The 18,321-nt window shown below is 36.1% G+C and overlaps 1 pseudogene; it reads left to right on the top strand.

Annotated features, from left to right (window-relative positions):
- The window catches only part of LOC133770450 (DNA replication complex GINS protein PSF2-like), a 48,109-nt pseudogene extending 31,823 nt beyond the window's left edge, over window positions 1-16,286 (top strand).
- The last annotated feature ends 2,035 nt before the right edge of the window (window positions 16,287-18,321 follow it).

The following is an 18,321-nucleotide window of genomic DNA, read 5'->3' as shown; positions in this document are numbered from 1 at the left end:
TTTGTGTGATCCCTTTGACTCTTAGACCTATCAGTGTGATCAATTGTGAACTGAAGATGATCACTTGGACTAGTGAGATGGCATTGGTACATGCCCCCTTGATGGGATTGTATTGGAATCCCCTGGCACATTTCTAACTCCACCATTTGGGGCAAGTCTGATTGAGCATGTCCCAAATTGTACATCTCCTCCCTCTCTTTTTCCCACTCTTATATTTAACAGGGATCACTTTTCAGTTAAAATTTAAACACCTAAGAATAATTGTGTGTTAATTACAGAGTTCAACCACTAGTACTAGAACAAAAAAATACTAAAATGGATAAAGTATTACATTGTACATCAACAGTCAGGACAAGAGCTGATCAAATCACTGTTTCTCATAGTATCCATTTCACTTCAACAGGTTTCCCCTTTGGTGCTCAGTTAGTTGTCGCCAATCAGGGAAAACAAATAATATTTGTCCCTTTGGGACTGGCTTAATTCACTCAGCATGATGTTTTCCAGATTCTTCCATCTTGTTGCAAATGACCGGATTTCATTTTTTTTGACTGCTGTATAGTATTCTATAGAGTATTCATTTGGTCCTTTAATTTCATTGACTATAAGGCAACAGGTTTAATTTGGATTCCGCTTCATACACTTAGCCTAGGCTTCTGTGCCCAGCCTCCTCTAAGAGTAAAGAATTAAGTGTTAAAGAAGGCATAGCATGTGCAGATTTTGTCCTGAGGATATGCATCCCAGGTCCTTTACCCAACCTTCTCTTAGCAGGACAGACTGGATGATAGAGGAAGGCAAACAATGAGGGATTTTTCTTTTATCATTCTTGTTAGATTTTCAAAGTTCCATGATTTTGAATGCAAGTAAGTCACTTGTCTCATAAGCAAAGTCTAGGCAGCAGTTTGACAGGCATATCCCAACATAAACACATCATCTTTGTCCTGTCATCATACTCAAGAAAGTCTGGTCATAAAAGAAGGATGTACTTTTCTCTGAAAGGAGGAGAGAACTTACACTTTGCTTATGGCTTTGTCTAAATAATGAAGGAGTTTGTGGATTCAAAAGGCTTCCATAGCCTAGGCAGCTCATGTCAAGAGGCTCGGGTGATCACTGATATCATACATAAGAGTGTTAACTGTTAAATTAACAACAGGAGTCACTGTGAACTAACTTCCCATGCAGGACCTCTGTCCTCAAAGCGTTAGATTGATGGTTAATAGTAAAACTTGTTGTCAAAGATTTACTTAATACACTTTTAGTGTATTAAGTGTATTAAGTGGAGGATATTCTTTTGCCTCATAAGTTATGGTTATGTCTAAGTGCTCCCAAAAGATGTATCATTCTTAAGTTCTTCTTTAAAGTTAAGTTTCTGAACAGAAAAAGAATGCTTAAAAAAAAAAAAGAAGTGAAATCAACTTCGAGATGCAATGACTTTGAATAGCCCTTGTCCTGAGTGTTGAGGAACAGTTTTTTTTTTATACAATTTGTTGAACTCTTTACTTAGTATAGAGTTAATCTTCTGTGCATAAAGTTAATTGAAAATAGATCTTAGTAAAAAATAAGACTGGGAATAGAAGAGGGAGGAGGAAGGAGGCTGAGAGTGTGGGTAGGAGGGAAGGTATAGTGGGAAGAATCACTATGTTCCTAAAGTTGTTTTTATGAAACACATGAAGTTTATATTCCTTAAATAAAATGTTTCTTTGGAAGAAAAATCTGAATAGGTGTCATAGTGCTTGTAGCTAGGGGCATTTTCTAATGATGGCTATAATGCCTCTCTCTGCTGTTGCATATTACCTAGGTTAGGCATTCCCCCATTAAGTAGTGGAATCTACTCCTTCACATCCTGGAATCTGATCAGGTCCTCTATTACTTTGACCAAGAAAATAAAATGGAAGTGATACTATACCATTTAATCATATCCCTAATCAGCCTAACATGATCCAATCTGTGCATTTGGAGTCAGCTACCACAACAGAGTGTGTATACCTTGGGGTATCATGCAGCAAGAACCCAAAGTCATGTGAGGAGTTCAGTGAGACACAATGGAAAAAGAGAGAGACCAAGAAGCACCAAAACAGTAGATATATGAATGCACAAGCCATTATGGATGGTGTCTGGAAGTATTTCAGAAGACTAGTTTCAGCTGCTATCTGAATGTACATGTGACCATATCAGATATTCTAAGTGAAAACTACCACCTGAGCCAAGGTCAATCCAAAGAATCATGAAACATTAAATTAACAAATAAAAGAGCTGTCTGCACCTCAATCTTTATTGCAGCTCAACGCATAATAGCTAAGACATGGAATCAACTTAAAGGCCCATCATCAGAAGACTGGATAAATAAATTATGGGATATGTACTCTATAGAATACTATACAGCAGTAAAAAAAAAAAAAGAAATCCAGTCATTTACAACAACATGGAAGAATCTGGAAAACATCGTGCTGAGTGAAATAAGCCAGTTCCAAAGGGACAAATATCATGTTCTCTCTGATCAGTGACAACTAACCAAGCACCTAAAGGGAAACCTGTTGAAGTAAAATGGACACTATGAGAAACAATGACAGATCAGCCCTTGCCTTGACTGTCAAGGAACAACTTACTATTTTATTCCTTTGAGTATTTTTTGATCTACTTAATACCATTGGTTGAACACTTTAATTAATACACAATTATTCTTAGGCATTTAAATTTAACTGAAAAGTTACTCCTGTTAAATATAAGAGTGGGAAAAAGAGAGGGAGGAGATGTACAGTTTGGCACATGCTCACTCAGACTTACCCCTAACGGTGGAGCTAGAAAGCTGCCAGGGGATTCCAATTCAATCCCATCAAGGTGGCATGTACCAATGGCAACTTACTAGTCAAAGTGATCAGTTCAAATTAATAATTGACCATAATGATAGGATTAAGAGTCAAAGAGATCACATAAACAAGACTAGTATCTGATATAATAACTGATAGAATTCAAAAGGAGAGAACAATCCAACATGGGAAGCAGGAGACACAGCAGACTCATAGAATGGCAAATGTCCTAAACAACACTCTGGCCTCAGAATCAGCCCTTAAGGCATTCGGATCTGGCTAAAAAGCCTATGAGAGTTTCTCAGGCATGGAAAGCCAAGATACTCTGGCAAAAAAAAAAAAAAAAAAAAAAAAGACATGAATGAAAGATCTCTGTTAGTGAGATCCCAGTGGAAAGAAAGGGCCATCAAAGAAGGAGGTACCTTTCTCTGAAGGGAGGAGAGACTTCTACTGTGACTATGACCTTGTCTAAATAAGATCAGAGTTTGTGAACTCAAGAGGCTTCCATAGTTTGTCAGCTCATGACAAGAGCCTCGGGTGATTACTGACATCATAAATAAGAGTGTCAATTGTTAAATCAACAATGGGAGTCACTGTGCATCTACTCCCCATGTAGGATCTCTGTCCTTATGTGTGGTACTATGTGAATTAATGGTCAAACTAGTACTCAAACAGTACTCTATACTTTGTGTGTCTGTGTTTGTGCAAACTGTTGAAATCTTTTTTTTTGTATTATTTTTTATTTTTAATTATTTCTTTTAAACTTTTATTTAATGAATATAAATTTCCAAAGTACAGCTTATGGATTACAATGGCTTCCCCCACCCATAACTTCCCTCCCACCCGCAACCCTCACCTTTCCTGCTCCCTCACCCCTTCCATTCACATCAAGATTCATTTTCAATTCTCTCTCTCTTTTTTTTTTTTACAGGCAGAGTGGATAGTGAAAGAGAGAGAGACAGAGAGAAAGGTCTTCCTTTTTGCCGTTGGTTCACCCTCCAATGGCCACTGCGGCCGGTGCGCTGTGGCCAGTGCACCACGCTGATCCGATGGCAGGAGCCAGGTGCTTCTCCTGGTCTCCCATGGGGTGCAGGGCCCAAGCACTTGGGCCATCCTCCACTGCCTTCCTGGGCCATAGCAGAGAGCTGGCCTGGAAGAGGGGCAACCGGGATAGAATCCGGCGCTCCAACCAGGACTAGAACCCTGTGTGCCAGCGCCGCAAGGCGGGGGATTAGCCTGTTAAGCCACGGTGCCAGCTCAATTCTCTTTATATACAGAAGATCAGTTTAGTATATATTAAGTAAAGATTTCAACAGTTTGCTATAACTAGTACTCCAACAGTATTTTTTCACTTTGTGTTGCTATGTGGGGGCAAACTGTTGAAATCATTACTTAGTATATATTAAGTTAATCTTCTGTATATAAAGATAATTGAAAATGAATCTTGATGAATGGGATAGGAGAGGGAGTAGGAGATGGGATGGTTTCGGGTGGGAGAGAGGCTATGGGGGGAAAAGCCGCTATTATCCAAAAGTTGTACTTTTGAAATTTATATTTATTAAATAAAAGTTGAAAAAAAGAAAAATAGTAATAAATGATTGTTTTAAGTCAGTATTTGTGGCAGTGATTTGTTATGGATAATAAGAACTGTGGGATGTATTCAAAGTTTTATACTCCTTTATAGTTCTTTATCATCAAACCTTAAAATTATGGGGCAGCTTTTTGGTTCAGCTCCATACTGGAGTATTAGGCTTGAGTTCCAGCTCTGCTTCTGATTCCAGTGTCCTGGTAATGCAAATTCTGGAAAACACCAGAAATGGTTCAAGTACTCGAGTCCCTGCCACCTGCATGGGAGACCCAGATTGAGTCTGGGTTTTATTCTGGACCAGCTTTATTCTGGACCAGCCCTTGCTGTTGTGGGCACTTGGGGAGTGAACCAGCAGATGGAATACCTTTATCTCTCTGCCACTCTCTGCCTTTGAAATAAAATGAAAATAAATAATAAATTTTAAAATATTTAAAATTACAGCTTCCCAAATAATGCTCTAAATATAATGCCATTGAGCAATATATAAATAGATTTTCTAAAAGAAAATGACAGAACAATAAATTTCAGTAGCTCTCAACCTTCTTCAGCTGGGAGATTCATAATAAATACAGCACAGTGTCATCAGTTGATTTGATAAACTACTCTAGTAAAAAATGCATACACACAAGGGAAGAAGCACCTGGGGAGCAGCAACAGGTCATTTCATATCAGCCCCCCAAGTCATCACTGAAATATATAAAAGCCAAAGTATATTCATGCTTAATTGTCCATAGTGAATGGTGCTTGGTGAGTTTGAAGGCAACCTTATCAGTGATTTTTGTTTCTATAATTTCTTAAAAGTTAATGTTAATCTTAAAACCATATTCTGAGAATTTCAAGTAGCTCCACCCATCCTGAGATGTAATTTGTGAAATCATAATGTTAATGATCCCTTTCTACCACTTGCCAAGTTCTTTAATCTCCTTGTTCCTGTTATATTACCTGCAAAAAAAAGAATAATACACTACCACCTCCAGAATGATAAGGAGGATTGAGTTCAGAAAGCAATTTAATAGCTTGTGAAAATAGTAGGTGCCATATAGGCATTACTTTTATTTCCATTATTTTTATTTAATTATTGTATTAAGAACACTTTATTGATTGCAGGATGGCTAGAAGAAATCATAGTATCAAATGAATTTCACTAGACAAATAGCCAAAATTCGCTTTAGAGATTAGATAAATGAAAAGTATTTGTTAAATAGGTTTCTAAGGAGTGATTACTCTTACCACTCTTGTGATCAGTCTTATCAAAAGTAAACAGGACAGTTCAATTCCAACTCATTGTGTGACTTTTAAAGGAGATACCCTAACCTAGAAATGTCAAATTGAGCTGACACACTGAAGGAGTAAACTGCCTCACCCCAAACATAACAACATAACCCCAGCTCACTTGAGGAAGAATTTCAACTGGATTTTTCAGTTTCTTTTAAAATGGAGGAAAGCTGTACATTGAAATATATTTTGCCTGCTCAAACATTTGATGCAGTGATAAGCAGCCATGGAAGCTGAAGGCAATTAAGATCCAGCTCCTATGCCCATTATTCCAAAAAGCAAGTGCCCAGACAGTTTGCTAGAATTTTGCCATTTTTTATGAGCATGATATGAATTCTGTATTTGTAGTTTATGCTTCATGAGTCACTGATTCTTGCTGCAAACTATTGAAGCTGAGAAGCACAACATTCACAAAAAGAGAACACTAACAATGACAAGGTTGCAAGTCCTTTATCCAACATCCATTCTCCTCTTCTCCTCTGTTAATTGAATCCCAGTTGGAAAAGCACACAACCATGTACTGTAAATACTTTATTCTAATTTAAGATATATTATTTGGGGACCGGTGCCTGTGATGTAGGCATCCCACATGGTTGGAGTGCTGACTGCTCCATTTCTGATCCAGATACCTGCTAATTCACCTGAGAAAGGATTGAAAGATAGCCAAGTGCTTGGTTCCCTGTCACCCAGATGGGTGACCTGGATGAAGTTTCTTATCTCCTGGCTTTGGCCCTGCCCAGTCCTGGCCATAGCAGTCCTTTGGGAAAGGAACCACCTATGGACGATCTCTCTCTCTCTCTGTCTCCTTGTCTATCTTCTAACTCCACCTTTCAAACAAATAAATCTTTTTTTAAAAAAAAAGTGTAGGGCTGGTGCCTTGGAGTAGTGGGCTAGGCCTCCACTTGTGGCACTGGCATCCCATATTGACGCCAATTATTATCCCAGGTGCTCCTCTTCCCATCCAGTGCTCTGCTGTGTCCTGGGAAAGCATTAGATCTCCCACCCATGTGGGAGACCCTGAAGAAGCTCCTGGCTCCTGGCTCCTGGCTTTAGATGGGCCCAGATCTGGCCAATATGGCCATGTGGCAAGTGAACCAGCAGATGGAAGACCTTTCTCTCTGTCTCTCTCTCTCTCTCTGTAACTCTATCTCTTAAATAAATAAATAAATAAATATTTTTAAAAAATGTTTAAGTGTACACTTACTCTGTCCTTTGATGTGGTGCTACAGTCTTTTCTGTCAAAGCCTCCACTGATAATGCTCTATTATCTCTCCTGCATAAATCACCCCCACAATTTATCTCCTAAAATTTCCAGCTTCAGTTAAAGTGGAAGAAAGACATTTGGGAAGCAATGAATGCACATCCTTTCAATCTGACAATTTCTTCCAAGCCTTTATAATTCCCTCCCTACATCTAATTTGGTGATATTTTAAAAAATAAAAGTAGCCTTCATGATGTATTTCCAAAGCTTAAATTTTATTTTCATAGAAACAACAACTTTACCTTTTCCTCATTTAAATATTATGAGTTTAGGTAGCATTTAGTTAAATCATATAATTATATTGAAATGTCTGGAGCACACAGTTTTAGAGAGAAAAAATAAACAAAATGTGTCAAGAGAAAAAAGTCTAGAGAAAATAAAAATAACCAGTCATACTCAACAGGAGCCCCATAAATATCAGGACTCAGCATACCCATTCAACATGAGATTATTTTTAGAAATAATGAATGGTGTAGGTTTACCTAACAAATGATTAAATAGAATTTGAATGAGAGATTTAATCATTATATACATATGTGTGTGTATATTTCTCACATATTATTTAAAATATTCACTATCTTCTTTACAAAAATTTTAATATATATTTTAATTTTAATGTAAGTGTATATATATTTCTAAAACAGCTTATCTCTGATCACACTGCTTAAATAATAACACAAACTCTGAGACACATTCATGTGTCTTTACCCTTGGTTGAACAATCAATTATTCGGAAGTGTGATGGGTTGGATTGTGTCCTCCACAAATTCTTATGTTGAATTCCTAGCCCCAAGTTCCTCAGGATGTGATCTCATTTGAAGACAGGTATTCCAGGTGCAATGAGTAACACGATCTCATACTAGATAAGGGTGGGCCCCTAATCCAATAAGACAATGCCATCCTTACAAAAAGAGGAAATTTGGAAACAGACACACACTCACACACAGGGAAAACACCACTTACACATGAAAGTAGAACTGGAGGCAATGCACATGCAACCCCATGAAAGCCGAAAATTTCTATCAAATCACTAGAAGATAGGAAAGAGGCAGGGATCATTCTCCAATGCTGCCCTTAGAATGAACCAACCCTTCTTAGACTCCCAGTCTCCAGAATTGTGAGACAATAAAGATGTGTTGTGTTAATCCACACTATTTGTGATAGTTTCTTATGTTATCCATAGGAAACCAACATAGGGAGTCTCTTACTTAATCTATCTTTAGGTTGCAGCAATGATAAGCTTAAATCTGACTTCATTTAGTTTCCATTTGTCTATTGCTTTCTACAACTTCTTACAATATTGTCAGATCTCTTTTCTAGGCACGTTATCCTCTTGAGAATGTTTCCTCATATGATAACCTTTTTTGTGTTATCTTCTCTTTTTATATTAATAAATATAGCATGTCACCTAAAACTGAAAATGGCATAAGGCCTGGCTGATGCAAATAAAGCAAAGGATGAATCGTTCTGCTTTTTAATGACACCGCTAAAGGTGGCAATTTTGGCAACAACAAACTGTTCACCACATTGAAAGAAAATCATGTCTCCACACATGTTTCTGCTAACAGTGTCTTCTGCATTCTGTCATAGTTAATTTGAAAGGGAAGGGGGCAGTAGGAGTGTCAAGGGTAAAATCTTAACATTGATCACTGTGAAATATCACTTTGTTGCTCTGCCATATCCTTTTCCCATATTGAATTTGGCTTGGAACCTGGTTCATTCATTTAAGTCACAAGTGAAGTTTCTGAAGTGTGTAGCTAAAAGTCAGATCCCCAAGCCAAAATACCAGAAACTTTCTCTGTCAACACTTATCTGTTAAGCAGCAATCTGGGACATACTTAATCAATCAGTTACCAAGAAATACAGCTGTACCAACACAAAGACACTATCTCTTCTTGTTTAAAGAAACTTTGAATTACTTTAATAAAGTCCAGATAAGCTCACTCTCTCTCTCTCTCTCCCCTTCTCTTGATCTACTGGACTAGCAGTCTTGTCAGGAAAAGGAAATTGAGCAAGTTCAGCATCAGTTGTCCTTAGAGAAACCAGGCTGACTCCTATGATTCCTGCTAGGTAATATAACGCACTTCTTCACTCCTTAAGAAATTCACTTCCAAATTTAGCAGAAATCATATCAGGATTCATTATGGAGCTTTTTCTTCATAAATCTAAATGAGCTGCAAACTTTAACATTTTAATATAATCAGTATAAAATTAAATCTCTGTTCATTTTATAAAGTCAACCTAAAGTTGCCTAAAGGAAGATGAAAGAGTGTGGTTTTCTATAAAAATATGTTTCTAGATTGCAATACTGTAGTAATTTCAGGCATATAAACAGCTACCAAACATGCTTGTAAAAAAATTTGATTTATCTCCAAACTGAATTAGTGACTTAGAACTTCAGTGCTGCCTTCTTTATAGATACTTAAAGCACTGTATCCTTGCCTTATTTCTAATCCTTAATTTGTACTTATGGCTTAGTTACCTGGCTCATTCTGTCAACTCCTCTTATAACTGTTCAAAATGTCCCCTGCCCCCACTACTAAAAAGCACAGTCCATCATCCTCTATCCCCTTTCTTTCCTTTGTAAAACTTATTACTTGGCATTATTTAAATTTATTTATCTATGTTCTGTGTTTTTTGAAAGAATATAAACTACACAAGAGGGGGCAATTTAGCTACTGTTTTCACAGCTACACCCTCAGTGTTTACAAAACCCTGTGACATGGTAACTTATTAACAATTGTGTTCAAATAAATGTATGAAAAAATACATAGACAACTCTATGAGGTTGTCAAGAAAAAAGGTGACAACCAGAAGGAGCAGGCAATGGAAAACACCAAATCACAATTGCAATAAGACTCATCACCAGCATTGTGGCATAGCTGGTTAAGCTGCTGCCTGCAATGCCAGCATTCCATTTGGGCACTGATTCTAGTCCTGGCTGCTCCACTTTGGATTCAGCTCCCTGCTGATGGCCTGGGTAAGCAATGGACGATGACCCAAGTGCTTGGGCCCTGCATCCATGTGGGAGACTTGGAAGAAGCTCCTGGCTCCTGGCTTTGGCAAGGCCCAGCCCTTGCTGTTGCGGCCATTTGTGAGCTGAACCAGCAGATGGAAGATTTCTCTCCCTCTCTTTCTCTGTAACTCTGCCTTTCACATAAATAATTATATTAAAAAAAACTCATCTATACATGTTACTTAACAAAAATTACTTCCAGTATTTTAAATTCATATGTACTCTTAGATATTAAACCCATAGGTATAAAATTATTAAATAATTCAATAATGTTGAATATTATATAAATCACTTAACAAAATGAAGAAAAAATGTCAATACATTTGTAAATATTCTATATTCCCCCAATTATATGAATTCCTTTTTTAATTCAAAATCATCGTAAGACCTGATTGCAGAAAAAGCTTTTAGTGTCTACTGCCTGTTCTATCCATCTATTTTCCCTTTTACTCCTCATCTTCACCACACTGGAATTCCTTCCCTTACACACATCTTTATTGCCTGTGCTATTAATCTACCTTTTATAATCAGAAAAACCAATTATTTAAATGAGTTGTTATTTCAATACATGCCTGGTTTTGGTTTGGTTTTCATTTCCAACTTTTTCTTGATCTATACTGCTGTTTGCCTTGTGTTTAATATTTATTAGAAATACATAGAGCTTTTGAATAATAGATACTTAATGGCTATCACTCTTCCAGTGGAAATGCCTAAAAGTTCTGTGGTACATATAAAAGGAAAGAAATTATCTTATTAAAAATTTCCATGTAACTATAAAATTGGCTGTCCTGGAAGAAATGAATGAGAACATATAGAAGTAACTGTAATGCAGTTACTTAAAGCAAACTTACCAGCCAAACTGATTTCTAAATAAACAGCTAATGGAGATATATATATATATATATATATATATATATATATATATGTCTTATATAGTTATATGTAGTGTTTATATGTAATGTTTATTAATTAAATTATTCTAGTGTTACATAAGTGACAGTCTACTAGATAAAAGCACTTTATATTTTATGAACTACTCCCATACTCCCATTTATTACATCAATAGATGCCAATTTAAAAATCCAAACTTTTCCCAATTTCCCCAGGCTTTTGACTAGAAGAACAGTTATTAGAACACTAGTTCTTCCAAATCCCATCTGCCACTGTGAAATCAGCCCCTCAAGACAGCAGAAAACTCTCATTCTTTGTCACTTGCACTTCACACACAAGGGATGTGAAGGGAAGGTATGCAGTGTGGAAGAAGAAATATGAGGTCCAGGAAATTAAAGTGATCAACTAATTGCAACAAAATCAAAATCTATTGCTACCCCACTTCTAATCCCTTCTTTACTGGGAAATTCAAAAACATATTGGCTTTTCTTTGAATTTTAAACCATTCCATAAGAGGTCCAATAAACTCTACTTATTCATGGACCTAATTCAAAAGACATGATTGGAGCAGGCATTTGGCACAGCATTTAAGACACCAGCTGGGATGCCTGCATCTCAAATCAAAGTGTCTTGGTTTCAGTCCCAGCTCTGCTTCCAGTTCCAACTTTCTGCTAATGAGCACCCTGGGAGGCAGTAGTGATGGCCTATGTACTTGGGTCCCTGCCACCCACATGGGAGAAGTAAGTTGAGTTTTGGGCTCCTAACTCTTGCCTGGTCAGTTCCAGCTAGAGCAGGCATTTGTGGAGCAAACCAGAGGATCTCTCTTGCTCTCTTCTCCCTTCTCTCTCTCTCTGCATTCCAAATAAACACAAAATTCTTTAAAAGACATTGTGATTAAATGATTATAAATAGTGATCAACTGCATCATAACCAGAGAACATACTTGTACATGGAAAAGAATATATAAATACCCTCACCCTCAGATTGCTTTACAAACCAAGTCATAACTCTAAAACACAGTAAGGATTCAGGCTCACATTTTCTGAGCCACAGCAAGGAGTAAATATGTGAGACAATGTATGGCTATTTATTTCCTTTTGAGCATTACTTTGACTGATGTTAGTATATTAACCATGGTAAGCAAGTCTTAAAGCAAGAAAAAAAATGGTTTTGCTATTGGCTATTTTACTCAACTATGGCAGGGAAGAGAGGGAAAAATTATTAGTACTGAAAAGTGCTGAGGAGAAAACATATTCACCCATCTATACAGCCTGCTTCAAGGTTTTCTTATTTTAAAACAGCATTATTGATCGGGCTGTGCTAACTTTGCCTTGTGGCAACTTATTTAAAGAAAGACATTCATGTAGCTGTGATCTAAAGTAATGTTTACCACTGTAGTTTACATTTAACATAGTGTAGGTATTTTAAATTTATATTATTTTGTCATGTTGAAATATTGGTTTAATTTTCTTTTAATTTGCAAATGGTCAACTCTGAAAGTTCTTCACTTAAGTTTGGTAGAACAGATCATTCTTTCTTGAGAGCCCATTAAATAAGTAAATAGACAAATAAATAAATACAAAAGAAAGAATGAGCTCAAAGTGAAATGTGGAATATTATAGAGGTTGGATTGGATCCTCTGTGAAATATGTAAATTTCAGTTTGTGAGCCTAATAAAATTAATCTGGTTGCTATGTTCCTTGCCTTTAGGATTCTAAGATACTATAGAGGAAATTCAATCTGAATTTTATTACACAAGTATAAATAGTAGAAAGAATTACTAAAAGATTTTCCCAAGATGATAGCATAATCTCTTATTTCTATCCTTGAAAGGAGGAAAGGTTTGTGTTCCATTTTAGTTTTCTTCCCCACTATTAGTATGTACCTCATTTGTTTGAAAATTATGTGGTATCACGGATGAGACCTCTCTTACTAGAAAGTGAAGTCAAGACACAGAGAAGAATCCCATGAGGAAGTCATAGTTATCTTCTTGCTCCACAGTTGCATTCATATTTTAGATTGCCTTTAAAGTTGTCTCAAATATTTCCAGAAATAGATATTTTAACATTGCAACAAACCCACTTGCAATCAGGACTGCACAGAGGACAAACACAAACAGGCTTTAAGTCAAAGAAATGTATGACTGGAAGGAAAATATTTTCAAAGGAAGGAAATATGAAAGGAGATAGGATTTAAAGCAGAGACCCTAAAGGACAGTGAGAGAGAGCACATGAAAACCAACATGTATTCTTAGGAAAGGTAGCAGAATTTGATGTTGATTCCATAGCCTACTTTTTCCCAAAAACTTTAGTAGAACCAGAATATTTAGTACTCATATTATCAAATACTGTGATTCTTTAAGGAAAAAATAGTACCGTGGCACAGTGGGTTATGCTGAAGCTGCCACCTGCAATACCGGCAGCCCATATCAGAACACCAGTTTGAGTTCCAGTTGCTCCACTTCTGATCTAACACTCTATTACTATGCCCAGGAAAGGGGCAAATGGTGAAAGCACTCAGGCCCCTGTCTCCCACATGGGAGATCCAAATCAAGTTCCCTCCGGGTTCAGACAGGATCAGCCCTGGCCATTGTGGCCATTTGGGGAATGAAACAGTAGATGGAAGGTATCTTTCCCTGAGTCTCCCTCTCTTTTTGTCACTCTACTTTTCAAATTAATATAAGAAATCTTAAATCTGTTGAGATCTAAACCTTTTGAGATCATTAACATTCAAATAAAATGATTTAAATTTCATTCATATCTTAAAAAGTGATTTTTCAAAATATTTATAGGGGCTGGCACTGTGGCACAGTAGGCTAATCCTCCGCCTGTGGCGCTGGCATCCCATATGGGCACCAGTTCTAGTCCCGGCTGCTCCTATTCCAATCCAGCTCTCTGCTATGGCCTGGGAAAGCAGTAGAAGATGGCCCAAGTGCTTAGGCCCCTGCACCCACATGGGAGACCGGGATCCTGGCTTCGGATCCGTGCAGCTCTGGCCGTTGTGGCTATTTGGGGAGTGAACAGACAGAAGGAAGTACTTTCTCTCTGTCTCTCCCTCTCACCCTGTGACACTACCTCTAAAATAAATAAATAAAATAGTTTTTAAAAATCCCAAATCTATTATAAAAATTATTTATAAGGAACACTTCCATAAAATATCTATAGTACTTAGAACCCCACTGTAAATAGATGAAGTGGCTTATCATGTGAGGTTCTGGGAGAAGGAAAAGCCAAAATCTTATGCCTTATTAAAGTGATTTTCTTGACTAAATTAGTTCCTAAAGGGTAACTTTTCAATCTCACTCATTATAAATATCCATAAAGTCAGTAATACAAGAATGTGCAAGTATATTTTTATTATATTCTAAGAATTATCTCATATAAATATTTCAATGGAACTGCATTTTCTAAAACAGAATCCAGTAGCATATTTTACCCAGAGTGAATAAATGTTTGCCTTTCCAGGAAAAAAAAAGAACGAAAAACCCTTTAGCTTAAAATATCGCCTGCAGTCATTCAACCTAGCAAAACTCCTTCCTGGATGAGATATGTTTATGGACCTGGATTTCCACCGTAGTGCAATTAGTTAGGATTAAGATTTCTACAGAAACTTAAATGATACAAAACCAGCATGTTTCCCTATCCTGGTGGCAATCATGTAGTGATAGGTAGTGTTATTTGTATGACTTTTTAAATAATTTTATTTATATAAGGTGAACAAATTTCATGTATTTCATACATAGAGATTTAAGAGCATAGTGATACTTCTTCCCATCTTGCCTGCCTATGCTCCCATCTCTCTTCCTCCTTCTTTTGTTATTTTTTTAATTTCACAATGATATACTTTCAGCTTATTTTTTAATTACAAGCTTAACCATCCACCACATAAAGAATTCAACAAGTCATAAGTAGAAAAACCACTATTCATCAAGAGTATAGACAAGGACTATAAACAATAATCAAATCTCAAGATGTCAATTTCAGTCATATATATCACATTTTTTGTACTCTGTATATTTGTTAACACAAATCAGGGAAAACATAGGATATTTGTCTTTTGGGGATTGGTTTATTTCACTAAGTATAATGGTTTCAAGTTGAATCAATTTGAATGATTTTTAAATCTAATTTTTAAAATTGGTGAATCGCTGGCTTTGTGTCCGTTGCATTTAATGCACAATTATAGGTTGTCTCTCACCTTTCAGTAACTCTGATCCCATTCCATTTCATCTGGGATATGTCAAGTAATATGTGAGTATATGGACATGCATTTACACAGAGGGTATCTTTAATACATGTTTATAAGAAGACTAGAAATCTAGTAGAAAATCATTCAAACTAATTTCCTAAAGATGTAGTAGGATAGCAGACAATGCATAAATGCCTCCCTGTCTTACATTCTGTTGTATTACATTAAATAAATTAGAAGAACTGGCAGTACTTCTCTGTGCCAATCAACAACCTGAGAAAGAAGGGTTGCTACTGACAACTGAAAACTTTGAGGCCTGAGTTGTACAAATTGTCTTTAAAGGTTCCAGAGTTGTCTTCTTTATCATATCAGTAAAACATAGTAATCTGTTCCATACTATTTAACAAAGCTATGGGTAATTATCTTCTCATCTCCACAACATTTTCATTATGAATCAGTATTCCTTAGTGACAAGCAACAGCAAAATATTCTAATGAAGGGAAGAAAGAGGAATATCTGGTACATGAAAAGCTGATATCCTTTCGGTTAGTTGCTTCCAGAAAGTGGATAATCAGCAAACATGTAATTCATTCATATTTTTACTGTCATAGGGAATAAAGAACCTGAATAACCATATTTGCCAGCCCTAGAGACTCAGTTTGTTATTATTATTATTATTTAACAGTGAGTATGTTTTGTAAAAAAACCTATTATCAGTTTCATAATTGAAAGCACATAAACTTAGAAGTAGAATGTACATAATCTCAAAATGAAACAGACTTTTGAATTAAATAACTTACATTCATGAAAACTTCACTGCATTATCATTTTAGCATATTCTTATTACATTAAAAACATTGCAAGCTGGTAAAAGAAAATGCTTGCCATCCTCCATAGATAAGTTTGGAAAATATTGCTTTAAGTGTTACTCTGTAAAAAGCAAAAAGATCTTCTAACATTTGACGAAAATTAAGGTTTCTAATCTCTGTAGTGTGTGATTATATCCCTGAAAGAGCGAGTTACCTGCCACTGCCAAAATCCGTGACAGATTTTGACACAAGCTGTGAAAAAGACATCTGTGTGACTAATGGCCTGGCTCACATGTTCACTTGGTGGATTAGTGCCAATATTTTATATGGATGGTTGACTCCAGACACAGATGTTTCTGTTCCTGAAAGGGATTCCAAAAGAAAGCAATTCCTGCTGCTCTCCTTCTCAACTGCAGATTCTATCTCCTCCTCACCCATCTCTTCAGTTTCCTAGAAAGACCCTTTCATCAGTGAAAAATAAGTAGAAAAAATAGGTCACTGGAATATGATCAAAAGTGGAAAGCGGAATGTTTGAGCCCCAGACAAAGATAACATAATATTATGGCCTGGAACTAAGAGATACCATTGAAGTATGTAGGTAGCTATAGACCAAAAGCATTGTGCTGTATAAATCAAGTGAGTCCTTCTTCCTTATCTAGGAACCACTGCACTTCCAGACTCAACTATTCCTAAAGACTTTTCAACCCATCTTACCCAGAACAAGGGATAAATTAGGTATGGACAAATATGGTGAATCTGGACGTGCAATTAGGTCTCAAAATATATGTTGTGACCTCCTACATTCGTTCCAGAAATTGGTGACAATTTTAGCCTTATTCCTGCTGGCAAATAACAAGTTAAAGGTGCAAACAGGGGTGAATGATTATCTATGTGCTTATAAACAAACCAGCTGAAACAGCACAACCATGTTTGCAACTTACATGAAAGAGAATTTTTTCCTCTGTGCTCTCATAAAAAGTGTGTAATGTAGTGAAGAATCATTAAAAACATACTCACTGTAAACACAGTGGGTTTCAAAGATCTGCTCCTTCTAAAATCACTAAGCGTAAGTTTATGGCAAAATGACACTTCACAAGTTAGTAAGCATACTCTCATGAGGACCAGAGCGGTGTGCCAGATTTTTAGCTTGTCTAGTTTAGGTGATGTAGATTTAAGAGTATCCATGTGAATGGACAGACTGCATCCTCCTCAGACAACCCTTAATAAATATCATTTCTCCCTGTTGAGTTTCTGTTAACTGTTGAATCGCAGTGAGTTGAGGATTATATTCCCTGACAAGTACCTGGAATGCAGCTACTCTGTTTTTCCAGTTAAGTGCAAGGACATATGTTTCAACAGCTCCTCAACCCAGAAGCTGGACTGACATTTTCTTATGAAAGTTGACAAGACTGACAAGAACAAGTGCTTGAAAAGAATGTCACTCCATTTGCACATGGAGATAAACAAGGGAGATAAACAAGGGAGGGCCAAGATTTTTTTTCAAACAGAAATTATTATCCTACTCATAAAAATAGGATGATCAAAGTGCAAAGGATATATGCCATATGATAAAAGCACAATGATTTTAGGCTAGATTAATTTTAATAAAACATATGCCTACTTTAAGGAGCCAAAATACGGTCCACCCTGCTGCTACCACCTGTCTCCAAGGATATTTCATTGCAATGTGTTCCAAAATGAAGAAAGTGTTAATCAAACCAAAAATATTCTTTGTTCATTCCTCAAAGTGTTAAGGTATTCATTGTCTTTAATATGATTTGTAACAGCCAAACTCAGATTTTATCATATGAATTTATTATATTTATATTTATATTTATATTTATATTTATATTATATAATATATATTATATATAATATAATATATATTATATATTATATATTATTATATTATATTATATTATTTATATTTATATTATTTATTATAACCAAGTATTAAAAGAATTTATAATCAATGATAGCCATATGGAGAGAGATAATTTAACATTTCAATAAAGATGCACAAGAAAATTGTGCCAATAAGGTAAACCAGAGGACTACAGACTAATGATCATTAATTTTAGTGAGGTTTAATTTTTAGTGATGTTTGCTATTTATAATACATTTATGTATTGTCTCTATTATTCTTTAAGATTTCCAAGTGGAATTTAAGTTTGAGGTTAAAAATTATTCCAATGTTTCTTCTAATTTTAACTTTACATGTTAACATACTAATCAACAACAAGTTTCTCAGAGCTTTTTCACATTGTTGTTTGTGGCTCTTATTTTATTCTGATACACAATCTTTACCAATCTAATAATAAGGAAGTCAACTTCCAAATTTTGTAGAGTATGGAAAGAACTAACCTATGTGTAATGATAGTCAATAAAGAGGGGAATAAAAGGCTTCCATTCTCAACTCCCCAGTCAGTTTACAAACTCCTTGCAACTCTATGACTCTGCAGCTTCAGGAATACTACCTAAAGTCTTCT

The sequence above is a fragment of the Lepus europaeus genome, chromosome 11 (genome assembly GCF_033115175.1).
Source record: "Lepus europaeus isolate LE1 chromosome 11, mLepTim1.pri, whole genome shotgun sequence".
Classification (NCBI taxonomy): domain Eukaryota; kingdom Metazoa; phylum Chordata; class Mammalia; order Lagomorpha; family Leporidae; genus Lepus; species Lepus europaeus.
The sequence above is the reverse complement of the archived record's forward strand: the minus strand, read 5'-3'. Positions and strand labels throughout refer to the sequence as shown.